Source organism: Puma concolor, chromosome F2 (assembly GCF_028749965.1).
Source record: "Puma concolor isolate L17-30 chromosome F2, mPumCon1.1.hap2, whole genome shotgun sequence".
NCBI classification, from domain to species: domain Eukaryota; kingdom Metazoa; phylum Chordata; class Mammalia; order Carnivora; family Felidae; genus Puma; species Puma concolor.
In genome coordinates, this window is record NC_141684.1 from 55,946,824 (window position 1) to 55,967,814 (window position 20,991).

The 20,991-nt window shown below is 36.5% G+C and overlaps 1 protein-coding gene and 1 long non-coding RNA gene across 6 annotated transcripts in view; both read right to left on the reverse strand.

The window, feature by feature from the left end:
• The window catches only part of LOC147572031 (uncharacterized), a 602,793-nt gene that overhangs the window by 313,494 nt on the left and 268,308 nt on the right, over window positions 1-20,991 (reverse strand). The window lies entirely within an intron of this gene.
• LOC147572034 (uncharacterized) lies at window positions 6,374-20,803 on the reverse strand. Its single transcript, XR_015246956.1, has 2 exons — window positions 20,005-20,803; window positions 6,374-19,764 (listed from the first exon to the last, which is right to left on the reverse strand). It is a non-coding gene; the product is annotated as an uncharacterized LOC147572034 (long non-coding RNA).

Sequence of the window (20,991 nt, forward strand, 5' to 3'; positions counted from 1 at the left end):
TCCAGCAATAGAATATTCTGTCAGTATTCCAAATGCATAAAAAAGCTTATGTGAAAAGCTCTCTCATTGTATCCTGATAATTTTCTGAATATATAACCGTTTGGCTTAATTATCATTTTCTACCATCTACATCTGCCTGGTCCTAGAGAATCTATTTACAGATAAACTAATGGTAAAAATAGGGTGTAAAGAACTAAGGTTAATACTTGATTTAGATTTTAATGCATGGCTCTTCAATTGCGCATGCAAGGCAGCCAACATATGCTAAGCACCTATGTCGTTGCTGATGGTTTATTTTTACTGACCTAAATCGTAAAGCTGACTAAATTTTTTTCTTCATGAAGTGAGGTTGGTTGCAGCTTCAGCAAAACCCTTCCTATTCTGTGAGTGAGACAAATCAATAATTTCCCATGATTTTTGTATCATCAAGAAAACATCCATGGTAACTGGAAGCTGTAACAAAATGTTAATCATTTATGCTGCTCTTAGACCCTCTCATTGGGATACCATGGAGGGGGCTGGGATGGAGAAAAACCCAAGTCTACAGAACTAGTCTTTGACTCCATTAGTCTTACTACAGATTTAATTGTAACCATTGGTGACTGTTCTTGTTTAGCTCTCTGCTATCTGGAAATTGTACAATCTTGATAAGAGGATTTCAATTTGTCATTGAAGAACACAGGTATGGCTTCACTGCTGGTGGAGGACAACACCAGAAAATGGCATTTAATGGCTCATTTAAAAGCCATTTGCTGTGAAAATGGAATTAAGGGCCACTTAGGCTGGTTGGACATTTGCTTTTTTTTTTTTTTCTTTTACTACGCACCGAGAATTGGAAATTGCTTAAACATCACCCTGTTTTTAAGGATATGAGAGGCTGTATATGATGATGGTTTGTTAATATTACAGATTTATACACAGTGGTATTATCAATTATCCAATGTTCAAATTGGTGACAAGTAGAAAATTGCATATCATGATAAGTTAGCAAGTACTTATTTAAAATAATGACTTAATTTGGTTATTATTATGTGTCAAGTCATCTAAGTTCTTCATTTGAGTTAACTCATTAAATTCCTGGAATATTCCTATGAGGTAGAAATTCTTAATTATCTCCATTTTATCGATAAGAAAACTGAAACACAGGCAAGTAAGTGATGTATTTAATAAGGGTGTATATTTTGTAAGCTGTGAAGCTTGGTATTGGGTCCAGACACTGGTTCTCAAGACTGCACGATTCAACAATCAACCTGTGGCTGTCAGTCATGTTTAGCAAGACCACAGGAGCATCATCACATTCATGTGTTTTCAGGCTACTTCTTTAGGGACGCTTGAAAAATGAAGAAGGCGTCATTAGCTGAACAAGTTAGACTTTTCCTCCGTTCAGGTAGGTTTGTGTTCTGCCACTGGGTCTTGCTCCTCTGAGAAGAGTTATAAAAGGTTCCTAACTTATTTTCCCAAAATACTATAGCTTTTGTTATATATATAACATACATATGTGTATATACATATGCATATAGAACATATATGTATATATACATATGCATACATACTGTATATATATAACAGGGTCCTATAATAGTTGAGCTGGGTTTTAAACACAAGCAGCCTAGCTCCAGGGTCTAATTATCTTACTATTAGCAATATTATAATTTCTATTTCCTGTAATATTTCTAATTAATGACTGACCAGGAAGCAAACGAAAAACCAGGAAGATGATTCCTCAAATTTAATTTCCCCAACCTGTAAAATTATATACTTTTTCAATTGTGGGTTTTAATAGTCACTGTGACAAGCATGTTAGTGGTTAGTGTTTATAAACAAAAACACTAACACAATAAGAAAACTTAGTGTATAAGATCATCTATTGCTCTCTATAGAAACTCCTGTCTTGCAGAAAACTGAGTATACATTTAAGTAATATTAGACTGCTTTTACTGCCTGTTCTAGCAGATCAATATAAAGATCGATAAAAAAGAGAGTATCTGAGCTAATAACTAGAATGATTGCTATGCATTATTATTTTTTAACCAAAGAGAAGATGCCTCTGCTGTTGCATCTGACACTTTAATTTAGCTTCTTTCAGTAACTGTATTTGAAAGCAAGCATTTTTTTCTCCATTAGCAACATTTTACTCCGGCTTTGACTGCAAGCTTTTAAGTATTCCTTCTGACTATTTTTACAAGCTCAAGTGATTTCAGCTCGCCTGTCACTGCTCACAGGAATCCTGCACTTTGGGGTCAATACAAGAGGGATTTCATCATATCCTGAAATGCATTGGCCTGTGGGTTTTAGTGACAGACAAGATTTATTACTTGGTGAATATAATTCTCTCGCTTATGAGTAAGTACAATGGTCATATTTTTTGAATAAAAAAATTGAGGATGCATCATCCAGCATATGTTCTGACAATAAGATGGAATATATAATATCAACTCTGTCAATATAATTTATGGCACATTATCAGCCTTTGTGTGAGAGCAGCGTGGAAAATTCAAAGGGCAATTCTTGATTTCCTTGCTTGCTTTGTGTGATGTGAAAATAGAATAAAAGGGAATAAATGGCCATCCTAAAATTTGGGCTCTATGATCATCCCAATCTCTCTTCCCTCATCTTGTTCTTCTATCTTGCTTTTTTTTCCCCCACACTTACTGAGCATATTTTATGAGGCAGAAACACTACTAAGCACTGATGGGATAGAGATTAATATCATACTACTTTGACTTAACAGGAATGCATAGTCTATTTGTGGAAAGGGATACAACAAATATAAATATGTTGTTCCATGAGGAACACAACAGAGGGAATACAAGGTCAAGTGGAATTTGACATACTTAGGTTAAATTGGCTTACATATTAACAGAGTGAAGGACTCATATAAGCTTCAGAGGTAGATCAGCAACTTCAGGCACAGCCGAATACAAGAACTCTGCATGATGTCATTCACAGTTGCATCTCTCAGTTATTCTTTCCTTTATACCAGCTCCATCCTCAGATAAGCTTCCTCTTTCCAGAGAGCTTTAGGTATATACTTTACCTATGTAATAAGCCTATCAGAGATGGGGATTTTATGGCTCATAATTCCAGAAAAAAGTCCTAGCCTTTATATTGATTGCCTTAATTGAATTACACATCCAGTCTTACAGTCTTCTATCAGTCAGCATGGTGGGGTGGGGGTGAGAAAAGCTCTGATTGGCCACATCTAGTTCTTGCGACAATTCCTGGGACTAGAAAGAGGGATTGGATTGGCCCACTAGAGTCACATGAATTGTGGGTGAGAACAAATGGTTGCCCAAAGGAAAATCAGATGTTATTATTGGTAGAAGGTGGATTAGATAGTCGCTGGGCAAAAATAATAGCTGACTTTTTTAAAGTCTTTATAGAAGAGAGAATGTTTTAGGCTAAAGAAATTTGCTGAAAGACAATGATGGAAGGATATACACAGAAGAAACTCAGCAAAGAAACAGGAAGAAAGTATATGCCAGGGGATAATATGGAGTCTGTTAAATACATTATATGGTCTTCTCTAAAGCCATTTGAATTCTAGACTCTTCTGGTAAGAATGTCCCTTATGTATAATGAACCACCAACAATTTTCCTACAGTGAAGATCATAAGTTCAGTTAAATTCAGATGTGAATTACAATAATCCATAATAATCCTAGAAAAGGATATGAGGGAGAAAGCACCTGTTGCTTCCTTCAGTATGATATTTGCATGCTTTTGATCTTGAAGGAGAATTTCAAACCAAAATCAATCCAATGAATACAAACCAAAGAAGGAGGACAACTTTAGTGCTTTTCTTCATTTTATCTATTCTCAAATAAGGAAGGCAATGGTAAATGTCATACAATAGAAAGAACTCAGGAGCTGGACCTAGAAAACCGAATTGGAATACTGGTCATGCTCCTTATTAGGCAAATGTATGATGTTGGAAGATTTGTTTACTCTTTCTGGGACTCCATTTTCTTGTTTTTAAAATGTAAATTATTATGTTTTACTAAAATTATTCAAAAAATAAACTGTACATATAAAAGTTTTTTGTAAACATTAAAGTGGTATTATTATGACCTAGTATATGTGAACTTACAGATATATTTATCATTCCTTGTATTAACAATGAATATAATACATATTTTTGGCTTTCCATGATTTCCTCTAAAATTGGAGTTCAACGTAATGACATATCGCAAGTAAAATATTCTTAAATATATATTCAAATGTGTTCAGCCAGTTCTGGACCACCAATTTTATACATAAAATTTAGGATTCAGTTTTTTTTTAAGTTTTTACTTACTTATTTTGAGAGAGAGAGAATGAGTAAGCGACAGAGAGAGAGGGATAGAGATAATCCCAAGCAGACTCTGTGACATCAGCACAGAGCCCTGCGTGGGGCTCGAACTCACAAACTGTGAGATCATGACCTGAGCTGAAACCGAGAGTCAGAGGCTCACCCTACTGAGCCACCCAGGCACCCCTAGGAGTCAGTTTTTATAACAGTAATATTGGAAGATTCAACTTGACAAAAATATAAGGTACAAATCAGATAATAAGAACAACTCACAGGATATATGGTAAATGGAGTTTTCTAACATAGAGGTGTTTTTTTTTTTCTAACTATGATTCAGGGAATTAATGACAAGATGGAGAATTTTGACAAAGAATTACATTCTATAAACAAAATAAATAAATAGAAATTATAGAATTAAGAAAGCCCAATAATTGAAATTAACCCCTCAGCGGATGAGTTTAATAGGAGATAGGCACGGATAAAGAGAATTAGTAACTAATGGAAAGTACAGAAAAGAGCTTAACAGACATGTGGAACACATAAAAAGATTTGATATAGGTACACTTGGAGGTACAAAGTACCTCCAGAGAATCACAGAGAATCCATATCTGAAGGGATAATGTCTGAGATATTTTTCCAAACTGCCGAAAGACATGAAACTAAGATGTTAAAAACTATATAGGCACAGCTCGGAGATATCGCATGTTCAGTTCCAGACCACTTCAATAAAGCAAATGTTGCAATGAAGCAATTCAAATGATTATTTTTGGGTTTCCTAGCACATATAAAAGTTATGGTTAGATATACCGTAGTCTATCAAGTGTGCAAAAAAAATATACATACCTAATTACTTAGTTACAATACTTCATTGCTAAAAAGTGCTGTCCATCTAAGCTTTCAGTGAGTCATAATCTGTTTGCTAATGGAAGGTCTTGCCTTGATGGTGTTGGCTGCTGACTGATCAGGGTTGCTGAAGGTTGGGGTGTCTGTGGCAATTTCTTAAAATATGACTACAATAAAGTTTGCTGCATCAATTGACTCTTCCTTTCACAAACCATTTCTCTGTAGCATGTGATGGTGTTTGATAGATTTTTAACCACAGTTGAACTTCTCTGAAACTTGGACTCAATCCTCTCAAAACCTGCCACTGCTTTATCAACTGAATTTATGCAATATTCTAAATCCTTTATTGTCATTTTAACAATCTTCAGAGCATCTTTACCAGATGTAGTTTCCATCTCAAGAAGCTAATTTCTTTGCTCATCTGTTAAAAAAAACTCATCTGTTAAAGTTTTAACATGAGATTGTGGCAATTCAGTTACATCTTCAGGCTCCACTTCCAATTCTAGTTGTCTTGCTGTTTCTACCATACCCACAGTTACTTCCTCCATTGAAACCTTGAACCTCTCAAAGCCACACACAATGGTTGTAATCAAGTCTTTTCAAACTCCTTTAATGTTGATATTTTGACCTTTTTCAATGAATCATAGATGTTCTTAATGGCATCTAGAATGGTGAATCCTTTCCAGAAAATTTTCAATTTGCCTTGCCTATATCCATCAGAGGAATTATTAGATATGGCAACTATATCTTAAAAAATGTATTTATTAAGTAATAAGATTTGAAAGTTGGAATTACTCCTTGCTCCATGGGCTACAGAATGTTTAGTTAGTAGGCATAAAAAACAACATTAATCTCATTGTACATTTCTATCAGGGACTCTTGGATGACCAGTTGCATTGTCAAAGAGCAGTCATATTTTGAAAGGAATATTTTTCCTGAGCAGTAAGTCTCAACAGTGGGCTTAAAGTATTCAATAAACCATGTTGTAAACAGATATGCTGTCATGTAGGCTTTGTTGTTCCATCTATAAAGCACAGGCAGAGTAGATTTAGCATAATTCTTAAGAGCTTTAGGATTTTCAGAATGGTAAATGAGCAGAGGCTTTGACTTAAAGTCATCAGTTGCATTAGCCCCTAAAAAGAAAGTCAGCCTATCCTTTGAAGCTTTGAAGCCAAGCATTGACTTCTTCTTTCCAGTTGTGAGAGTCCTAGATGGCATTTTCTTCCAGTAGAAGTCTGTTTCATTTCCACTAAGAATATGTTGTTTAGTGTAACTCCCTTAATTAATTCTCTTAGCTAGATCTTCCGAATAACTTGCAGCCTCTATGTCAGTAGGTGCTGCTTCGCCTTGCACTTTGATGTTATGGAGATGATTTCTTTCTTTAGACCTCATGAACCAGCCTCGGGAGCTTCAAACTTTTCTTCTGCAGTTTCCTCACCTCTCTCAGTCTCAGGAAACTGATTTATTGAATAGATCCAGCTATGGAAGGTCTTAACTTCTCATTTAGCTTTTTCAGAACTGTCCAATAAAATTTTCCACCACAATGGAAATTTTCCATATGTATGCTAAACAATAAGATAGACAAAGAACATGTGGCTCTTGAGCTCTTGAAATATAGCTAGCATGACTAAGCAATTGAATTTGTAATTTGTTTTTTATTTTAAATTTCATTTAAATTAGAATTTAAGTAGCTACCACATTGGCTAGAAGCTACCGTACAGGACAAATTTAGTTGCTTCCTTGTGCTCAGCTTAATCTTCCATCCCTACATTTTCTATGGACGGGGAAATGTAAGCTTAGGCCTAAATCTTGATGGATTCAAACTCAACAACTTCAACTAGCATATTTCCTAGTTTTTGCAGTTTGCATATTACATTATATCTCGAACTACTTTAACATATGATTGATAATGATTATTATCATTAGTGACAATAAGATTGATCTCAGGATGAGAATGATGACAGTCTGATCCCTCCATTTCACTGTTCTACTTTCCCCTTGAGTCTAGAGTCTAGAAAGCAATCCATGGGGTAGCTATAGTGGAACTAAACAGATGTCTGGGTCTTCTTTAACCTTACTTCCTGATTTTTTTTTTAGACCAGTTGATAAATCTTGCATATGCTCATTTCTTTAGGGGTTACAGAATGATGGTTTTCTGGCTCTACCATTCCTTCCATGAATTGGCTTTTTCTTTTCCTTTTTCTTTTCTTTTCTTTTTTCTTTTCCTTCCTTCCTTCCTTCCTTCCTTCCTTCCTTCCTTCCTTCCTTCCTTCCTTCCTTCCTTTGTTTCTTTCTTTCTTTTCTTTCTTTCTTTTTCTTTCTTCCTTTTGTTTTTAGAAAGAAGAGATTTTCTGATTAACTGAGACTATTTGGCCACCCCAGAATGCCTACATGAATGGAAGGTAGAAACTTTTTTTTTCGCCCCTACTTATCAATCTTTAAAATAAGGTGTTGTAACAGCCACTTCATGTCCTAAAATAGGGGTTTATGGCTCTTCCTTTCATGAGTATCATTTAAAAATCATGTTTTTAAAATTAATTTACAAAGTTTCCAACTCACTACAATCACTTTTTAATCCAATCGTTATGATGTAGGCCCATGGATTCCCATTCATACTGGTTTCTAATTCTTTATTTTATTTTAATTTTTTAATTTAAGTATAGTTACACACAATATTACAGTATCACTGACTATATTCTCTGTGCTATGCTTTTTATTCCTGTGACTTAATTCTTACCATAACAAGAGGCCTATATCTCAAATACCATGTGACTTCATTCATATGTAGAATTTAAAAAACAAAGCAAATGAATAAACAAGCAAACAAAAGCAAAATCAGACATATAAACACAGAAGACAAACTGATGAGCACCAGAGGGAGGGGGGGTAGAGGATGGACAAAGTGGGTGAAGGGGGTCTGATGCTATCTTTTAAAATGGGATGTGGATTTTATTATACAGACTTCCTCCTAGGGAGGTACCTCATAGTTTTATATAGATCATACCTTCAAAGCAGTTGAGATGCAATATCATGCCATCTTTAACATATATCTTTTGTGGAGATCCAATATCACACCTCCTCCAGCAATATATCTCTCATTCTGGGCATCTGGGCCAGGCACGTTTAGCTGAAAGTCAGACTCACTTGAACCTGGATGATTCTTTTACATACTTTAAAGAGCATATATATGGGAAACGGACACCCATGTTTACTTTTTTAGGGCCATAGCTTTTCCAATGCACCAAATACTTATATGACTTACAACAAATAATCCCAAATGGTCCATACTGTATACCCTTCTGCATCCACTAGTACTTCATGTGGATAGAGCATGGCATCCATATTTGCAGGGCAGAGGAGACAAGAGAAGTATATGGTATATCTTGAGGCATAAATTAAGGAGCTATAATCTGTAAAGTGAATCTAGATTCATAGAAAGGTCCCAAAGTGGGATGGTATAATTTAATGCTGGGTTGAACAGGTATAGGATGCACACATTTACTTATTGTCTAGTATGTTCACAGACATCCATAAAGTCTATAGTTTGTCATCTTATGGTCCATGCTGAGACCTTCTGGATTTCAGAACACATTTAGCTTGTTGGAAATAAATTTTCTCTGCCAATCTGGCAATATTGAGAGATAAAGGCTAGGAAATGTTTGGGGAGTTTATATGGCGCAGGGTAGACATATTATAACTGGGTTTCACTCTGGGGAAATCTTACATGCTTTGATCCTTACACATGATAATAATGGTTTTTAATATTTCTGAATCACCTTATAGTTAACAAAGCACATCATACATAGTACATGACTTGCTCTTCACAAAAATTCAGTGAATTAGATTTTATTATATCCTGATTTTCAATGAGGAAACTGAGGTTTATAGGAATAATTTGTTCATATTTCTCCATCCAGAAAGTGGTTGAGTTTGGATTTAAACCAAGTCCATCTAACAAATTAGTCATTAATTCATTTAACAGCAATTTATTAAACACTATTTGTCAAGCCTTCTGTTAGGCACTGGGGAGACAGTGCTGCACAAGATGAATACATACTTTTCTTTTTTTACTTTAGACTTTTTAAAGAAAAGTTTTAGGTTCATGGCAAAATTGAGGGAAAGGTACAAAGATTTTCCACATACTCCCTGTCCCCACCAATGCATAGCCTCCCCCATTATCAACATCCCCCACAAGAGAGGTAGTTTTGTCACAGTTGATAAACTTACGCTAATGCATCATTGTCACTCAAAGTCTGTGGTTTATGTTAGGGTTCACTCTTGGTGTTATACATTCCATGGGTTTGGACAAATGTATAATGGCATGTATCTATCACTATGGTATCACAGAGTATTTTCATGGTCCTAAAAATCCTCTCTTTTCTGCCTCTTCATCCCTCCCTCCAGCCCCTGACAACCACTGATCTTTTACTGTCCATAGTTTTGCCTTCTCCAAAATGTCAAATAGTTGGAATCATACAGTATTTAGTCTTTTCAGATTGGCTTCTTTCGCTTGCTAATGTGCATTGAAGCTTCTTCCATCTCTTCGAATGCCTTGATGGCTCATTTCTTTTTGTGCATGTGGGCTGAATAATATTCCGTTGTCTAGATGTACCACAACTTACCCAAAGAAGGTAGGAAAATCTATTTTTCAATAAGTCATACATCAAGAAAATTTTTGAAAAGATCTTTTCATCTTGCACTATCAGTGATATTTTGTTTCTGAAATATTGATGAGTCTGAGAAAAGACTGTAAAACTTTTGTGGGCCGGTAAACATCTTGGCCAAGGAGAAGAATTTTAACAGCATTTTTATGGTTCTCTGAATCATTTCTGAGCCTTACCAGAAGTCTTCAAGATTGTGGTAACTTACAGAAAACAAAATTTTTACAAAGATCTCTTGTAGCTGTATATATTAACATTTTCTTTTTCAAATCGCACAACGACCTCTAAAGAGACAAAGCTTTGTTTCTTTCTGTTTTCAAAATTCTGAGAAGATGATGCAATTAAGTGAAATTCAAATGCACAGTGATTTTATTTCATCTAAATTGTTACCTGGCTTCTAAACCTCTCTAGCCTAGAGTCTATTATTTCCAAAGCCAGTTCTACTTTTAAGCAAATGTGATGGTGGTAATTCATTAGGATGGTTTTATTTTAGGTACCTGTTCTCACTGTTAAGCCATTTTCTTAATAGCTAATTAGATGTCATGGAAAGTATTAATAAAAGAAAGATTTCATTTCTGTAAGGGTGTTGACATATCAGTTGCTCCCTCTGTTGAGTCATCAAGGTATGGATGTAAATATGTAAGAGGCTTAAAGAGTACAATGACTCTTGCTTTGTTATAATGTGACCATATGTGGCCAATTATATTTCCTCTGTTTTTAATAATGTGGTTGTTTATTTACTAGTCCACATTTTTCTCTGATCATTAATTTTTATAGGCTTTCATCTTTTGAATCACCCTCACGTGGTATGTTAACAGCAGCGCTTGCTTGCCACCACATATTTTAAGCTTCTAAACAGAACACGAAATTGTGTTGTTCCCATGGAAACCTCAAACATTGCAGAACCACAGCTTTGAATCTGCAACTCCTATTGTATGTAGGTAGGTTCATGCCCTGTAACAGTGTACTCTAATCACCAATGCCCCTAACATGAAGATACAGTTAACCTGGATGCCATTAGGGTTAATTGTTTATCTTATTTTTATTTTTGATTTATTCCTTGGATTGGTTCTGTTATGGTAGAAAAGAGCTAGACTAGTCCATCACAATTAACCAAAATACAGAGCCTTTATGAACATTAGCATCTGTTATGGAGAGGGGAGTAGCAGCTACTGGGGCTATTTCTATAATATTTACACATTCATTCATTCATTCATTCATTCATTCTTTCATTCAGTTATTATTTATTAATTGTATTGAAAGGTGCACTATTTGGGGGCTGGGAGTTACAGCCATGGCAAGACAAAATCTCTGACTTCATGATGCTTACATTCTAGTGAGATACAAGTATGAAGTTTAAAAAGAAAAAATATATATGCATATACACGTACACATATATGTATGTATGTGGTAGGGGGTTGCTATTTTAACTAAGGTCAGCAGAGGATGCTTTTCTGTAGTAGAGGCATTAGAGCAGAGATTTAATTGAAGTAAGTGAGTGTGTCAGGCAAATACCTGAGTGAAATTCATTCTAGGAAGAGGAAATGCAATGCAAATGATCTGAAGTGGGAACAAGCTTGATACGCATACCCTTGACGTATAGCAAGAGTGCCAGACTCCTAGCACCTAATAAGCAAGCAGGGGAGTTAAGTGATGTGAAAGTAGAGATAAGAAAACAGAGGGGGATTGGGGAAGACAACATGCAATGTCTCATAACCCACACTAAGGACATTGAATTTTGAGTATGAAGGGCTTTGAGCATAAAGTAATGGGATCCAATTTACAGTTTCAAAAAGATTGATCTATTTGTGTTGAGGATAATTAATTGAATCAAGGCTAGAGCAGAGGCTGAGATACCAGTTCAGATGCTATTGCAGTCATTTAGGTGAGAGAAGACAGCATAGAGGTGTGTTGAATTTAGTATCTAATCTGAAAGACAGAATTTACTGATGTTTTGGACACAGACTGTGTACAAATGGAGTCAAAGGCGACTAGTATTGTCCTGACTAAATAGATCAATGCTAGTCCCATTTACGGAAACGTATAAAACTGAGGAAAGTGGTTTTGCAGGGAGTCAGGGAAAGGGAAGAATTTTGATTGAAACATGTTAAGTCAGAGTTGTCCACTAAGACATCCAGATGCAGATTTTTGGTGGTTCAATATCCAAGTCTAGAATTCAGAGGGGTTTGTGCAGGGGATATAAGCTGTGATTCTGGGAGACACACATTTAAGACAATCATGTGCGTGAATAGCCAAAGCTAGAAATGATGATGTTGATGATTTCTAAAGATATCACCCTCCTTACACCTATGTTGACTTCAGATGTTTTAGTTATTGATTGCCACAATAATGCTGTATTAAAGATGACCACAAAACCTCAGCGACACAGGACACCGAATTTATTGCTCACATATCTTTGGTCTGTTGGTGGTCGACCAGGCAGCTTTGCTGATCTTGACAGGGTTCATCGACATATCTGGGGATTGGCTGGCTGTCAGCTGCAGTAACTGTGGTGACTCAGCCTGTTCTGGGTGTCTTCCATCCTCCAGCACACTAGCTGGAGCTGTTCTCGTGGTGAGAGCAGAAGCACAGGAGAAAGCAAGCCCCAAGAGCAAGCCTGTTATAAGTCTCAGCTTGTGTCAGACTTTTGATTGAGTGTCAAGGAGCAGGGTATGCTACGTTGCCCACAGTGAGAAGGCACTACAAAAACAAAACAAAACAAAACAAAACAAAACAAAACAAAAACTATGGAAAAGGGTATGGATATAAGGGGAGATGCAGAATTTGGGCCATTTTTGCAATCTATCACACAGGCTGACTAAGCATTCTAAAGAGCCCATGTAGAAGGCAGCCGTACATGAGGTGAAAACCATTGCATGAAATGTCTGCTTCCATTTCAACAACACCATCTTCACTTAGACTCAGTCTCCTTTTGAAAATACAGAAACACAATTTTGAAAATTTTGAGGTCCAGTGTGCAAATTCCAGCCCCATGTCTTGTATTTCTGGGATTACTTCAACTAAAACAAAACAAAACAAAACAAAAAACTATCGTGATGTCTATTTTGTTAAGATAGACAAAATAATAAAAGACTAAAAATAATATCCAAAGTTTCTAATGCATAATAAGCACTTGACAAATTATAAATGCTCTGCTTGTTATTAGTAGAAAATTCACTATTTGTATTATGAAATATAACCATCAGTCAGTGTGATCTGTGGCCACAAGCATAAAATTATGCAACCACAATTGCATAAGATTGAATTCATAAGACTGAATCTCCAAAATTATTACTATTTAAAATAAAAACACCCTTTACCTCCACATGTAAATTTACTCTACGGTAGTCATGATGGCTTGAGTATCCAGACTTGACTTTTCTTTTTTTTTAAAAAAAAAGTTGAGCTTTTATATGTATATCTTCAAGTTTTTGTCACTGTTTTGATATAAAAAGGGATTGATTATACTCTTAAAGGTTGTCTGTCTTTTTTGCTTTAGCATAAATAAAATTGGCTCAAAATTCAGACTGCATTGTGGGAAAGCATGGAGTGATATTTCTGTTCTAATCTCCAGTACCCGCACCAAGGTAAGACAGAACTGCTTAGATTGGAGAAATACGTGACTATACTGGCATTGAGGGTTTTTTTTTAAGTTTATTTATTTATTTTGAGAGAGACAGTATGAGTCGGGGAGGGGCAGAGAGAGAGGGAGAGAGAGAATTTGAAGCAGGCTCCATGCTGTCAGCATAGAGACTGATGCAGGGCTCGAACCCACTAACTGAGATCATGACCTGAGCCCAAACCAAAAGGCAGAGGCTTAACGGACTGAGCCATCAACTGAGCCCCTGGCATCAAGTTTTAAGATGAAGATGATGTGTTTCATTAGTTTTCTGATCAACATGCTAATACAGCATGGTCTAAAAATTGCTAACCCCCAACAGAATGGTTGACAAATGCCTGAATCAAAGGGCAATGTGGTTAAGCTGAATTTTGAAAAGAAGTATGATTAAGGAAGTACAGATCCCACATCCAGGTTACCTACTCTCGCCAGATAGGACTGTCCAGCTTGTCAGTTAGCTTTGGTCATACAAACTTGTTACCACGAGTTCAAGAGTTTACAGAACCTTTTCCCTTCTTTCCTTCCAGACTGTGAGCTCTAGGAAAGCAGTAGATTTGTCTGTTTTGCTCACCCTTTGATCCTAAGTGCCTGTGTTTTTTATGGACTCAGGATCATTGGAAAGTCCTGAATCTATATTTGTTAACATATTTGTTCAATAAATGTTTACATGAAGGATTTTTCCCACATGCTTTGTCTAGTTTCTCTAGGGTTCGTCTGGATTAAAATATTTGAGAAGTAAACAATACAATTCAAGAATGGAAGAATTTTTTTGAATATTGCTTAATGTTTTTGGAAATAATTTTACACACTCTACCCTACGTGTCCATAATATGCTTACTGTGCTACTTTAGTATTAAGTACTTCAAGGCTTCCCATCATTATTAAGATAAAGACCTGACCCATAAAACGACCATAAATCTCTGCATGATCTGGCTCCCGGCAACTCCTGCCTCTTCATCTTACGTCCTCCTTTCCATCTCTCTCTGCATTCCAGCCACAATGGCTGCCTTTTATTTCCTTGGATTGACAATGGTCCCTAAGAACTCACAGCCTTTCCCCTCGGCTTGGAATGCTACTGGGTCATGCCTTGTCATTTTTCAGATCCTAAACGGACCTTCCCAGACGAAATCAGTTCTCTAGTTAGCTGCATTCATAGTGTTCAGCATTTTAGTTCCTAGCAGTTATCACAATTTAAATCATTATATATTTATTTTTATATGATTGTTTATATCCATCTTCTACCATACTGTAAAGCTCCATTAGAATATGGACTTACTTATTTAGTTCACTTCCGCACTTCTAAGAATCAACACAGTGCCTGGTACAAGCTCAAAAAAAAAGCTCTGTCCTGTATAACAGCTTGCCATCAACATAATTTCTTTAACTTGAAAAATAATCAGGCAATTATAGAGCATTCTAAAGGGCTTGGTAGAAAGAAACACATTAGAAGAGACTCATGTGATTTTTAAGAATCCCTTCTTCCTACTTTCAGTACATTTCTTATTGGAATGTCAAACTCTTTTTCTCTTTTTTATCTTTCCCAAATCATCATTTTATCATTTAAAAAACAAACAAACAAGAAAAATTTGGCTTGAAGAATTATTAAGACAGAGATACTATATTTCTCTTCTTTTATCTACTTTCCAGATGAAAACCCCACGATATCCAGACTTGATTTATATATCTGGAACTATTTAGAACAGGGGGCTTGTTACAAAATCTGACCATTGACATCTCCTTTTTAAAATTTTCTTTTAATGTTTATTTATTTACGAGAGAGAGACACACATAGAGCAAGAGCAGGGGAGAGGCAGAGAGAAAGGGAGACACAGAATCTGAAGCAGGCTCCAGACTCTGAGCTGTCAACACAGAGCCCAATGTGAGGCTCGAAACCATGAACCGTGAGATCATGACCTGAGCTGAAGTCCGATGCTTAACTGACTGAGTCACCCAGGCACCCCCCCTTTTTTTGTTAATGAGAAAAATTCCTGTATCCCAGAATCAGCTGAAGTGCTTTTCATTATATCCTTAAAGATATCAGAAGATTTTTTACATATAAAAACAATTATAGAAGACCTGGATTTTAACATGTCTTGGGTTCACTGATACTGCATCTGATCACTTTCCCCAAATTACATCTTGTTAATGATTTATCTATAGGTCTGTTCTCTTAATGAACATTAAATTGATAGTCTCGTGTATTTTTTCGAATAGTACTGAAAAATAGTTCTATCAACTGATGAGATTAGCAATATCATTAGCTCATCGGGCATCAAATATTTCCAGGCTACATCCTTTATTCATTCCATTTTATATAGCCCTAATTCTTGCTATGATTTTTTTCCCCCTTCAGTGACCCTGACTCGAATGGTTGCTAATACTGTCCTCACAATGATAAACATGTAATTTTCCTGTGCAGCTGTCAGGTCTCTTCTCCAGCACTTTTCAAGCAACTAGAGAGGCTCCTATATATTAGTGCAAAAGTGACAGCACACTTCTACTCAAAGTATGAGAGGAATGTGTTAATTGCCCAAACACAAGCCCACACATCAAAGGATAGAAGGTTTCTGGACTAAAATAACACTTAGTAATCTTTCCTTGAGGTATATCTTCTTCCAGCTTCCTTTAAAACTGTCCATGAATCACAGAAGAAAATGAAACAAAATACCAGAAATTAATTCCGAGACAACCTGTTGCCAGGTTTGGAGGAATTTCCCTAATTATAATATAAAGCTGGTGGGTTGATTTGGTATATACTACTAGTGGTTACTTTGATTCATGTCATTAGAACCCTCTGTGGCCAAAGAAAATGGAAAAAAGCTTTCCCCCTAACTTTAACTCTCAATCCTTCAGCAGCAAAAACAACAAAAAATGCCTTGAGCTTCTACATGTGCCAGATATATAGGTAGTGAGGATACAGTAATAAAGGTCATCATCATCATTGCATCTTCACTGAGATTACTGGCTGTCAGGGGAGCCTGTAGTTTTAAAGGAATATAAGAATAATGCCACAAATTAAAAAGTGCTACAGGGAATATCATGGCAATATCTAATTTACTCCACATAGATTATAAGATAAAGTAACACCTAATTTGAGATATAAAGAATGAGTAGTTGCATGGGACAAGATGAGAGGTAAATTATTTAAACAGAATTTGTGCTGAATGCCTGAGTGGCTCAGTCAGTTGAGCATTGAACTCTTGGTTTCATCTCAGGTCATGATCCCAGGGTTGTGGGATGGATTCCCATGTCAGGCTCCATGCTAAGCATGGAATCTGCTTTAGATTCTTTCTCTCTCTCCCTCTGCCTCTCTCCCCTGCTCATGTGCTCTCTATCTCTCTCTCAAAAAAATTTTTTTTAAATAAACAGAATGTGTGGGGCACCTGGGTGCCTCAGTCGGTTAAATATCTGACTTCAGCTCAGGTCATGATCTTTCATGGCTCCTGAGCATTAAGCTCTGTGCTGACATCTCAGAGCCTGGAGCCTACTTTGGATTCTGTCTCTGTTTTTCTCTGCCCCTCCCCTGCTTGCTCTCTCTTTCTCTTTCTCTCTCTCTCTCTCTCTCTCTCTCTCTCTCTCAGAAATAAACATTAAAAAAATCCAGGATGTGTGTTGATTTCATATTGAGATTTATCTTCAAATAGACTATACTAGAAGTCCAATAAATGGTTTCCTACATGTCACTAGAATCACACTTCTGCATATCATCTGAGATTAGATGTATCAATGGAACCAATAGGTTTGAAGGTCTGGAAAGAAAACCAAACATGGTGCTTTCAGATGCCTTTAAAGTTTCAGTAAGACTGGATTATGAAGGGTTAGGTAGAAAATTGTAGAATATGAAATTGAAGACATCAAGTATTATATTTTACAGGATCTTTAAATCTTGTTAAGGAATTTGGGCTTTATTGCATGGCAATGGAGAGACGATAGGGTGTTGAAAGCAGGCAAGTGGCAGTGTTAGGTTTGCCTTTTAGAATTATCAACATGGCTTTGGTGAAAAGAATATGCTTGAGAAGGACAAAAGAAGAGTAAGACTAAGCAGACAGAGGCAATTATAAACAATGATCTGAGGATGACATAATAGTGTCCTGGATGGTGAGAATGGAGAGATGTACACAAGTGGATGCTTTATTTACTTAGGAGATGGATGAATGTGGGGATGAGAAAGAAGAAATGAAATATGGCTTATGTATCTGGATGTTTGATACGACTCACTGACACAGTGAAAAGATGAGAAAGAATGGGTAAAGATGAGCTTAGTTTTTGATATCTTAAGCTTGTGGTCCTACAAGAGGACATGAACAACAGGTGGTTGAATAAACCATGCACATAAATATGTGAGTCATTGGTATAGGAAATCAGTGAGGTCTTGGAAATTGCTGAGACTACCCTGTAAAAACAGATAGAGTGAAAGAAGAGACAGTAGAATAAAATTGGAGGTACACTGATATTTATGGGATTTGCTGAGACATAGAAGCTTGCAAAGGTGAGTGAGGAAGAGGAGCTGGTCTAGAAAAGAGAAAACAGCAGCATAGGCCACAGGTAAGAGAAAATTTGAGGAGGGATTGTGCATCCGTAAAGTTTAATCCATGATTTAAGGGATCTATTATCTGTCATTGATGAAGTGGTGGTCGTTTTTTGAAGGGGCCAAAATGTTTCTACCTAAATTGCTCTGTATCCATAAAAATAGAGGAAGTAGCTCAAAAATTGGGGATCAGGGAACTGTAGGTGGGAAATTATATGTTAGGGATTTAGAGTTCTAAAGTAAAATGCTTGATGTTTGAGGTGTGATAGAAATACTGAGGTGAACATTAGCAAATAACCACACTACCCATTCAGTGACTTAAGGAAAAAAAACACTTATAGGTGCTCTTATTTAAATAGGGATCTATTAAACTGTTCTCATTTGGACATTTATTCTAGTAGGTTTTTTTAAAATTTAGCAGAGACATCCTTATTAGACATTTTGGGTCAAGACTGTCATTCTACTTTAATTGTGCAGGAATATGAAGTCTCATACTCATTTAGCGAAGACATTCCTTATCCCCTCAACAGTTTAGGAATGCAGATACATGAGCAGAGAACACTGTAATTTGCTGTGACATCCACTCTGTAGCACAGAAACGCAAATCAGGAGTGCCTAATGCAAACGAGAGACAAATTCTGATTAAGGAAGGCTTCCTGAAAAAGGTAGCACCTGACATCAGCCTTAAAGATGAGTAAAACTCATCCAGAGAGAGAGAGAGGTAAAAAGTATATCTTTGAATTATAGAAAAAACATGTTGTCCCTGATTTCTAGCGCCTTTCCATTCTGTATTAGGCGAAGGTAACATAATCCTTACAAGTCAGGCTCCTTAATTTATACAACAGAAGGCCAATTTTGGCTCTTGGAAACACATCAATCCTTCTTTAATTGACAAATGAGACTATCTCCTCTCCAAGCCAGGAATTGATTGCAATGAAGCAGTTGCTAAAGTGTCTGAACGTTAATTTTTTGAGTCCAATGACTACATCATATACCCATCCCTCTAAACCAGATCTTCAGAAAGTGAGATATCTAGACCACGTTATCATAGCTTTCCTCAGAGAAGTTACCTCTTTGATAGTGTGTTAGCACTAAAAAATTTATTTGAACAAATGTATTATCTCTTGCAAGCCAGTTTCAGACACTATTTCACCACTTGATACTTCTTAAACAGGAACTCAACACCATTAGTTTTATTATTATTTCACTACCAGAAAAATGTAATATCCAAGTTAATTTTTACAATTTCTTCTGCTTTTAAGTACTTAATATCTACTCAATCTTCAATTCTTGACAATTTCACTTTTCCCTCGCACTTGTCCCCACTCTCACTACTCTAGATTGGATTTTAATCTTTTTCTCCTAGTCTGTATACTGAAATAGTCTCTTCACTGGGCCTCTGCCAGGAGTCTAACTCATTCAAGTTCATCTTGCTTTCTACTCCCGCAGTGATGTGTTTAAAATCAAATTCAGACAATGCCATGATCTTCCTTAAAAGCTTTCAGTGGCTCCTTGCTATAGGATATAGTTCTAATTCATTACATGATAGAGTAATCACAGTCTGCAATCTCCCATTTTCAGTTTCCCCAGACTCATCTGTAGCTCTCAGCTGCCCCCAAACTGATATTTATGGGGCAATATCCCTGATGAACTTACCTTCAACTGAGTCCTTCACTAGGGTATGCAGCAATGTTTACTGTGGAATTTAAACAAATGCACACACATGGACACATATGTGTGTGCACACACTGTCCACAGAAGCAAAATCTATGGGATTAGGCTCAGGCACAAGAATTTCTTAAAATTCTCACCATTTCACAGAACTCGTTTTTTGTTTTTTTGTTTTTTTTTTTTCAACGTTTATTTATTTTTGGGACAGAGAGAGACAGAGCATGAACGGGGGAGGGGCAGAGAGAGAGGGAGACACAGAATCGGAAACAGGCTCCAGGCTCTGAGCCATCAGCCCAGAGCCCGACGCGGGGCTCGAACTCACAGACTGTGAGATCGTGACCTGGCTGAAGTCGGACGCTTAACCGACTGCGCCACCCAGGCGCCCCAAGAACTCGTTTTCTTAACCATTGTGCTAGTTAGTGTGCTGATTCAAGGTCCTGGCCCACACCTGTCTCATTCATCATACTTCTAAGTTATGGCATTTTTTCCCTCTTATCCTGGAATGCTATTCCTTAAACCACTTTCTTTCTTCTTTTGACAACTCTTCATCTTTTGAGAGTAAGAATAAGCATTATTCCCTGGAATAAGCATCTCTTCTTTATCCCTATTCCCCTGTTGTTAGGTGCCCCTTTCTATATGCTCTCAAAGCATTCCAGTTAGTCCTATATTATCATTTCTGTCACTGGATTACTGTGATTAAAGTGATCAGTCTTACCTATTAGATTGTAAATTCTGCCAGTGCAGGGATTGTGGGTTTGTTTTGTTTTACTATATTTTAAAATGATCTAAATTTAAAGGTGATTCTCTTCAAAGTGAATAATTCAAAGGGAAAATTTTTTCCAATGGATTAATTGGAATTTACAAGAATGTGAATATTTCTTGTCACTAATTAAGTTTTCACTTTTGCAGATGTATATATCACTATTATGTGCTATTATTATACATACATATATACTTGTTATACAGTTATATGGTCATATTTGTGTATATATATATATATATATTTGGATCTGTATATGGTTGTATGACTATATGTGTGTGTGTGTGTGTGTGTGTGTGTGTGTGTATACTGTCACCTGTATACATACACCACATACACAGACACACACACACACTCAGTTGCTAAGATGCTGAGTGCTTTTTATGTACCAGGCATTGTGATAAATACATTGCACTATTATTTCATATTAATGTTTTTTTGGTTTTTTTTTAATTTTTTTTTTTCAACGTTTATTTATTTTTGGGACAGAGAGAGACAGAGCATGAACGGGGGAGGGGCAGAGAGAGAGGGAGACACAGAATCGGAAACAGGCTCCAGGCTCTGAGCCATCAGCCCAGAGCCTGACGCGGGGCTCGAACTCACGGACCGCGAGATCGTG